Below are 8,360 nucleotides of genomic sequence, written 5' to 3' on the forward strand. Positions count from 1 at the left end.
TAATAATAATAATAATTGCAATCTGAAGTGGGAAAGAAAGGCCTTATAAGCATTTCTGCTGAAATTAATTGTTTGAGTGAGATGCAATTTTAATATAGAACTCTAAAATCAATTTTTAAAATTACCTAGCTATAAGAAGTCAGCCCCAATTCCCTTCTCACTGTCTTGGAAAATAAAGACATACACAACTTTATAATTGACTCAGAAACTTATTTTAACCTTGGGCAAGTATTGGGGGCCAATTGCAAGGATGGGCTCTGTGGGGCATGGCTCAGGTGGGTATAACAAGGTGCTCATGAAGTAAAGCCATGGCTCTGTGGGGTCTGCAGTCCTCCCAGTCATTGGTGTTGGTCAAGTTGAGCATCAATCACTTATTGTCACCTTTCTCCCTAAATGTTCATATGCCCTCAACACACAGAGCTGTCTGTACTAAGCTGTACTAAGATCCTGCCTCTCCCACCCTTTGGCCCAGCCTTTGGGACTTTCAAGACTATTTGACAATCATTAAATGAATTTGTGTCTGTACAGAAATTTTTATTTCCCATAGTCTTTTCTTTTTAGACAATATGCGCACTTTCAAAATAGCCTGCTAAAATAACACACCTACATTTCACTCTGGTTAATGTTACCATTGTCTGCAACCCAACCAAACTGCTCACACAAGGATGCCTATGTTCTGCTCTAAATTTCCTGGCTAAGCTTAGTCCCTGACTATCCCCTTTTTGTACCCAGAGGTTAAAAGAATTCTGAACTCAGCCCATAGATACACATGCCTGGTCATCACAGTATCATAGAAGCTGTTTCTTCTAAATCTTGGCCCTTATTTTCAATATGGCACTATTGCTACCTGTTGTCTTACACTGTCCTGTTTTTATTTTTTATTTCTTTTATTTTATTTTTGCCATCCTTGCAAACTACATTCCAGGGAAATGGGAGGACTTCTTATTTCTCCACACTGTTCTTTTTTGTCACACATCTCTGCATGCCCGATCTTTGCTCATTTTTTAAGGACCAGCTTCTTTGTCATCATTTCTCTTAAGCCTTTTCTGACACTCTGTAGAGAACTCTTTCCCCTCTATCATCCATACCATCTTTTGGTTTATCCGAGGACGCTTCACCCTTTTGTATTAGTTTCCTGTGGCTGCCATAAGAAGTTGCCACACACTGGGTGGTTTAAAACAACATTTAAGTGAGAATTTATTCTCTCTCAGTTAATTTAGGCTGGAAGTACAAAATTAATAACGGCTTGTTTGGAATCAGGTGTTGGCAGGGCCACATTATTACCGAAGTTCTAAGAATAATGAATTCTTATCTCTTCTAGCTTCTAGTGGCTGCCAGCATTCTCTGGCTCGTGGCTGTATCACTCCAATCTCTGCCTCTGTAGTAGTACTGCCTCCTCTTCTGTCTATTTGTTTCCCTTTGCTTTTCTCTTATAAAGACAAGTGATTGCACTTAAGCCCCACTGGATAGTCCAGGAATATCTTTTCATCTCCACATTCTTAACCTAGTCCCATATCAAAGTCTTTGCCATTTAAGGTAATGTTCACAGGGTTAGGGATTACGTTGCAGTCATATCTGTAGGGGTCATTACTGAATCTACTACACTTTCCCTATGTACATGCAGTTATTTATGCACTTGTTCAGAGACACTAAAGGGACCAGGAGCATCCTGAAGGTGGTATCATAGCCTAGTTCTTCTAAGGGTTTTAGCCTCTCACTTTGCCCCTGGTAGGGAGTGAAATCTGGAGTGTTATTTGAAATATTTAAGAGGACAGCATGAGCACCAACCAATCAGAATGAATGCTGGCTACAGGCCTATCCCAGGGGTTAAACATTTAGTTTTGGGATCTTGGGAGAGTGTGTATGTGGATTGGGGTAGAAGGTCCCTGAGGTGGATCTGGGGCTTCTGCAGCTGTCAGAGGAAGGTGGGCATTGCGAGGGATTGAGGCAATAGCTGCTCACAAGCAAGTAAAGAAGTGTATGTTCTAACAACTGGCATGATGGCATTGTATGCACTGAGACACTATCAGCACAAAGAAAGATACATACTTGTTGAATAGATGAATGAGTAAATAAATAATGGAGATTTTCTCATAAACTGGTTATGGACGGAGACATTCTTGGATATAAAGACCTATTCTTGCTTTTCAAACAACATCATGAAGGAGCTGCTTACTTCACCTGCAAATCACATTATGGTCCACCCAAAAGAATTTTTATACTCTAGATTCATGGGACTGCCTGGTCCTTTCTATCTGGCAGCTTTAACAGGCCCATTGTGGTCATAGAAAGGATGGTATGAGCAGAAACGGGGGGACTACTGCCTATTCATCCAAATGCTGCTGGAAAAAACACTTGACTTTTGTTGCCCTGGTGTAGGACCCAGGAGCACAGCATGAAAATGAGTGATTGCTCTCCCACACACAGTTGAGGGAAATGAAGCCGAGCGAGGGTCAGTGAGTGACGGCTGCGAATAATTAGTCTGCACAGCCGTGGACGGACAAGATAATTGCAAATGTGCAAGGATTCGAGTGAAAGGTCTAAAATGAAAAAAAATAAATAAGGAAGCTTTGCAGAATTCAAGCAATGAATACATCTAAGCCATGTAATAATTTTTCAAGTGTTTTGATATGAGAACCGTTTTATAATGCCAAAAGTCAGAGTACAAATTCAGCCATGAGTAACACCTGCATTTTGATGAAAGGAGGGCTCTTAAAATACAAGTGTCATTGGCTGTTACCAGAAAACCTGTTTGCAGCTCAGTCTTTGACTCTTCACCTCTTCTCCCCTGACATCCATTGAGTTGAAAATGCTAATTCCATAATCATAACGTCAATACTGTCTCTTCATACTGGTCCCAGAGCCACCAGCTCCTCCTTTGTCTCCTGCGCATCCAGAACAATCCACTCACTGGTCCCCAGACTCAGCTGCTTCCAGCCCATCCCCCTCAGGACTGAGAACAGCCTCTCTGGGAGCTGGTCTCAGCAATCAGTCACCAATCAGTCCAAAGGCCTCCAGGGACTCCTCTGTGAATCAGCTAAACAGACTCTGCTTTTTTTCTGTCACATTTTTTTCCCCTTAGTTCAGGAAATTGCCTTGTCAGCCATAAGAAATTCCAAACATTCTCAGCCTCCAGATGAATTAGCCCCTTTTTCAAGAAGCCTTGCCTGGCACTTCCTTCTTTATTTCCAGCCCTTGAAAGGAAACTCTCCTTTCTCTGATTATCTATAGCATCTTACTTTTATTTCAGTCTCTGAACTTAATCATGATTTCCTTTCCCTTATACTGTTTTTTTTGGGGGGAGGGTTATTTTGTATTTTTTGTTGTTGTTTACAGCCCTTTTCTTCTTTCCTAGACTGTGAGCTTCTTGGGAAACAAAACATGTTGTTATTTTGTTTCTGTACACACACTCTCAGATCAGACCATCGGGCAAGCTGAATTCCACAGTGCTGGTTGGAAAGAGGCCCTTGGAAAATGGAGCATCACAGAACTCTTCACCCTGAACTTGAGGGCAGAAGCTGTATCTGATATGCTCACCCTTATATGCTATTATATATCTTGGTGCCTCACACGTGGTAGGCATCCCATTAACGTATGCTGAGTAAAGAAGTGAATTAAGTGAATAAATGAGTAATTAAAAGACAAATAGGTGAATACGGAAAAGAGGCAGAGAGGTACTGAAGGGAGTTCAAAGGGCCTGGGGACTTTGAACTACAAAGAAAGTGGTGTATCCTCTCAAAATGTTTTGCACCTCCCAGTTTTTCTTTGGTTCCTTCCCCTATTCTCCGTAGAGCTGATGGGAAAAAAGCCCAATGTGCTGTCTGAGAAAGTGAGCCTGCTGGTTGGAGTTTACATTCAAGTACCTGGATGGAATTGTTTCAGTGCAGTCACCTGGCTGTGTCTGCAGAAAGCCAGGGCCTAGAGGGTTTAGAATCCCACGATGCTACACACAGTGCTCTGGCCCATGCGGTGGCCCCTGCTCACCATCTCACTATTACTGCCCTGCTGAGGAGCCAGAATGGTGTACGGCAGGGACAGGGAGACAAGGAAATCAATTCTTGTAGTCCTGGTTAAATTTGGGGCTCCCACTGCTATCCAGGTTCACAGTTTTTTTTAAAGATTAGATGGAGCAATATACAGTGGGCAGGAACAGGACCACTGGAGAAGGAAAACAGTGAAGGTTAATTTGTTCTGTCTGTCACAGGGGATAATCAAGCTGACACATTTCACACTATTACATTTGAATGTAGCTTCTGATTACATGCTTTTTGTTTAAGTCCAAATAACCACAGAACAAGTTCACAAACTGGAACTTTGCACTCTGAGGGCACTTGAACTATTAATCAGTGAACTTGAACACCACTCAGTCATCATGACAACATCTCTGCAAGACAGGCAGGAAGTAGCATACTGTTCACCTGGCAAAAAGAGAGGCTGAGACAAGAGCAATGTGCCTATTTATCTACCAGCGAGACCCTGGGTATAAGTGCCGAGAGCACGAACAGGCCTAAAAGCCTCAGTAACCACAGTCATTCATTCAACAAAGACTGATAATATCCTGTGCTGGACACTTTCTTTTGGTGACAAAGATAAAGCAATAAATAAAACAGACAAAATTTCTGCCTTTAAGGTACTTATATCATTGGATTAAAAGCCAAAATAAATGAATAGACAATATACGTTAAATAACAATAAATCCAGTAAACAAAAACAAAGCATGATATAAAATTAAAGATTGATGGAGGATGTTTTTAAGTATTAATAAATTTCAATAAATGTGGGAATTGAAGGTATGACATGAGGCAGCAGGCAGCAGGGAGTAGAACAAACAAGTAATGCTCGTGGGGGGGGACTGCAAATCTCAATAGTCAAGGAAAGACTGCATTAGAGAAGTAGATCTTGAACTTGACTTTGAAGTAAAGCATCCACAATGACTTACAGGCCAGAGAGCAGAAAGTATTATGTAGATAGTGGTAAAATTTGCACAGTAGAAGCATTGAGTTTAAAATTAATTATACTAATAAGCTGATCTTGAAACCATTCTTAAGAGATTTCCTTTAATGTATACATTTGGACATGCACAGCCACATACAACACAAGCTAATGCTACCTGATGCCAAACCAATGGCCAAGAGAAGAAAGATATTGATTGGAATACAAAAAGGAACAAATAACTGAATGACTGAATGGTGCTCATAACTGAAGTCAATGCAGTGGTAGTCACTAGAACAGTTTCTGAGAACAGGCAAAAAAGGCCAACTCAGCTGCTCTCCAACCACTGATATCTGAGTAGTCTTAAAGGTTTAAAAATCCCTTTCACGTACATTCCTCAATTTAACCCTACTAACAATCCTGTGAGGGGTCATTATTTTGCCTGTTATGGCCCGACTGTTTGTGCCACCCCCCAGCTCACATGAAGAAGCCCTCATCCCCAGTGTGATGGTACTCGGGAGACAGGCCTTTAGGAGGAAACAGGGTCATAAAGGTGGAGCCCTCATGAATGCAATTAGTACCCTCAAAAGATTAGACAGGATAGAGATGTTCTCTCTCTCTCTCTCTCTCTCTCTCTCTCTCTCTCTCTCTGCCCCACACCGTCATAGGAGGATACAGCAAGAAAGCTGTGTGCTGCGAACCAGGAAGAGGCCCTCTCCAGCACCTTGACATTGGACTTCTCAGCCTCCAGAACTATGAGAAAGAAATTTCTCTTGTTTAAACCACCTACTCTATCATATTTCTGTTATTGCAGCCCAAACTGGCGAAGATACTCTTTATGTTTTTGAGATTTGTATTTATTTCTTTTTAGAGACTGGGGAGGGAGAAAAAGGAGGAGAGGAACATCAGTTGTTTGCCTCTCACACACCCTCAACCCGGAACCTGGTCTGCATCCCAGGCACGCGCTCTGACCAGGGACCTTTTGATTTGTAGGACAACGCCCAACCCAGTGAGTAGGGGTTCCACCTCTCACTTTAAATGTGAGAAATTGGGTCTTAAAAAAGGATAACTGACATGTACAAGTGCCCTCTGTCAGTAAAAGGCACTTTTCGAGCATTGTTTTTCTGACTTCAAATACTAAGCATTTCTACTTCTCCGGGCTTGACCTCCTACTTTATCTCTCAAAAAATATTTATAAATTTATATATATTCAAGTAATTAGGTTCCAGTGATTCTCTATTGTCCAAATGTAGTAATCAGTGTTCAGGGTACTTACTATTACCCAAGAACTAGCTATGCATTTGTATGCAGTGACTCATTTAAACCTTATAAGAATACTGTAAGGTAGTTATCACCACCATTACCATCTTCATCACCACCCTCTTCTCCATATCACAGATGAAGAAACTAAGGCACAAAGGGTTAGGAAAAAATGACAAGCATCTCAGATATCTGATCAGCTCTGGGATTTGGACCCAGGTAATGAGAGCCCCTGCTTCGAATCTCTACACTCTGCTTCCCATGACTGAGAGGGGTCGTCAGTGTTTCGGCTATTGGAACTGTCCCTCTCAGACATGGTACCTGCACCAGTGCTCTGGGCTGAAATAGGTGTTTCGATGAAGCTCATTGTTTTGGATCTCATCATCCAGAATCCTGTTGTCTAGCCTCGTTCCACCATTCACTCACTCACTCATTCAAGCATTTACTTATGCATTCCTTCAGCAAATAGTTATAGATCATTGATGACATGCCAAGCTCTCTGCTGGGTTGCGAGCAACTGCAGACCTGGGTCTCACTCATCCTATCTCATGGTCTTATACCTTTATGCACAAGAGTCTCACCCCTCCTATCTCATGTACATGTGCCTTCATGGTCCATCTGTGATGTCTCCAGTGAGTACAGACCGTTTCTGGCATCTCAATCCTCCTTTCAGTTCATATAAAGCACTTTATATTCACTAAGACTCTATTGCTCCTTGCAACAAACCCTTAAGAAAGCAGACATTATTGGTTCCTAATTACAGATGAGAGTTCAACTTTTACTTTTTCAGTCAAACTTCTCCATCAAGCTATCTCTTAGAAAAGTCTTTCCTTCAGGAAGGGAGCCAGCACAAGGGAGGGGAGCCCAGCCCATGGCTCTGTACCTCAGGGGTGTGGCATGCTGACTTACTGCCATTAGCCATGTGAGTGTCACAATACGATACTAACAATAAATCTCTGAGGTTTCCAAGTAATTCACTCTTGTTTTACCTTTATCCTTTCTTTTCTTTTCCTTTATTTTTATTGTTGACACTATTACAGATGTTCTCATTTTGCCCTACCTTTGCCCACCTCCACCCGGCCCCTGCCACCTCTTTCCTCTGGTCATCACTATCCTGGTGTCTGTGTCTGTAGGTTATGCATATATGTCCTTTGGCTAATCCCTTCACCTTCTAAAAAATAAATCTGCTTGGCTTCCAAGTTCTCTGGAAGAAACTGGCTTGTACCTGCATTTCTGTGTTCTTTAGCAGAGTGTAAGGAAGAGCGCCACGGCTCGTGGGCACTGGGCATCACTGCAGCAGGACACCTCTGTGCCACAGACCGGGCAGTGTGGCCCTCAGGAGTGGTGATTTGTCCAGGGTCACACAGATTTGGGATTAAAACTAGTTCCTAATTTCCTGACCTAGAGTTATTATGTTTTTTGGCTCCACAACAGCCTGTCACCCTTTCCTACCTCAAGTGTGCCTTTTAAGTCAGCCCAGAAACCTTTTCAGCAGGTGGGGCCAGGGCCATGTTCCACTTACATTTTTTGGCCACACCTTCAGAATGGATTCTTACAGCACCAACAGTTTCTGCCAGGGCCTGCCGAGGGCTCCCAAGCTCGGACCTCACATTCCTGTCTAATTATTTTTCACCATTTTAAAGCAAATGTCTCTTTAGAAAAACACTGACCTCTCACTTGTCAAAACTTCTAGGTGTTCTGATTTAAAAAAAAAAACAAAACAGCCCCTTTGAAAAGCACTCATCGTGCCTTTCACTAATGACCCACTGAGCCTCCAAGAAAGGGCAAAGTGAAAACACCGCTTTTGGATGACGTAGCAGCAGGTCGTGTCGTTTCGCTTCAGTTGGTGGTGTGACATGGGATAAATAAATAAATAAATAAATAAGTCTTTTTTTTAAAAGAGAAAAAGAAAAGGCACCATCGTTTTCGTGCAAATATGTATAAGTGTAGTGTCGAATATCTGAGCCCTGAGGGTTTAAGGCAAAACCAGGAGAAGCAATCAGTGAGGTTTTTTATGGACCTTGGCTCACTCACATTCTGCTAATTTACAGAGAAAAAAGTGAAGTCTGCCAGCTAATGACTCTGCACTTGATGCTGGAATAACTTGTGTAAATGAAAATTTGCCAGTCTGGTTTTTTTTTTTTTGAGATAGTATGCTTCTAAAGAAA

General features: G+C 42.0%; 1 non-coding gene across 1 annotated transcript; it reads left to right on the forward strand.

Annotated features, from left to right (window-relative positions):
- Window positions 1-7,916: 7,916 nt before the first annotated feature.
- LOC119046556 (small nucleolar RNA SNORA21) lies at window positions 7,917-8,052 on the forward strand. Its single transcript, XR_005082009.2, has one exon. It is a non-coding gene; the product is annotated as a small nucleolar RNA SNORA21 (small nucleolar RNA).
- The last annotated feature ends 308 nt before the right edge of the window (window positions 8,053-8,360 follow it).

Source organism: Artibeus jamaicensis, unplaced genomic scaffold (assembly GCF_021234435.1).
Source record: "Artibeus jamaicensis isolate MK-2021 breed Jamaican fruit bat unplaced genomic scaffold, CSHL_Jam_final contig_585, whole genome shotgun sequence".
Taxonomy (NCBI): Eukaryota; Metazoa; Chordata; class Mammalia; order Chiroptera; family Phyllostomidae; genus Artibeus; species Artibeus jamaicensis.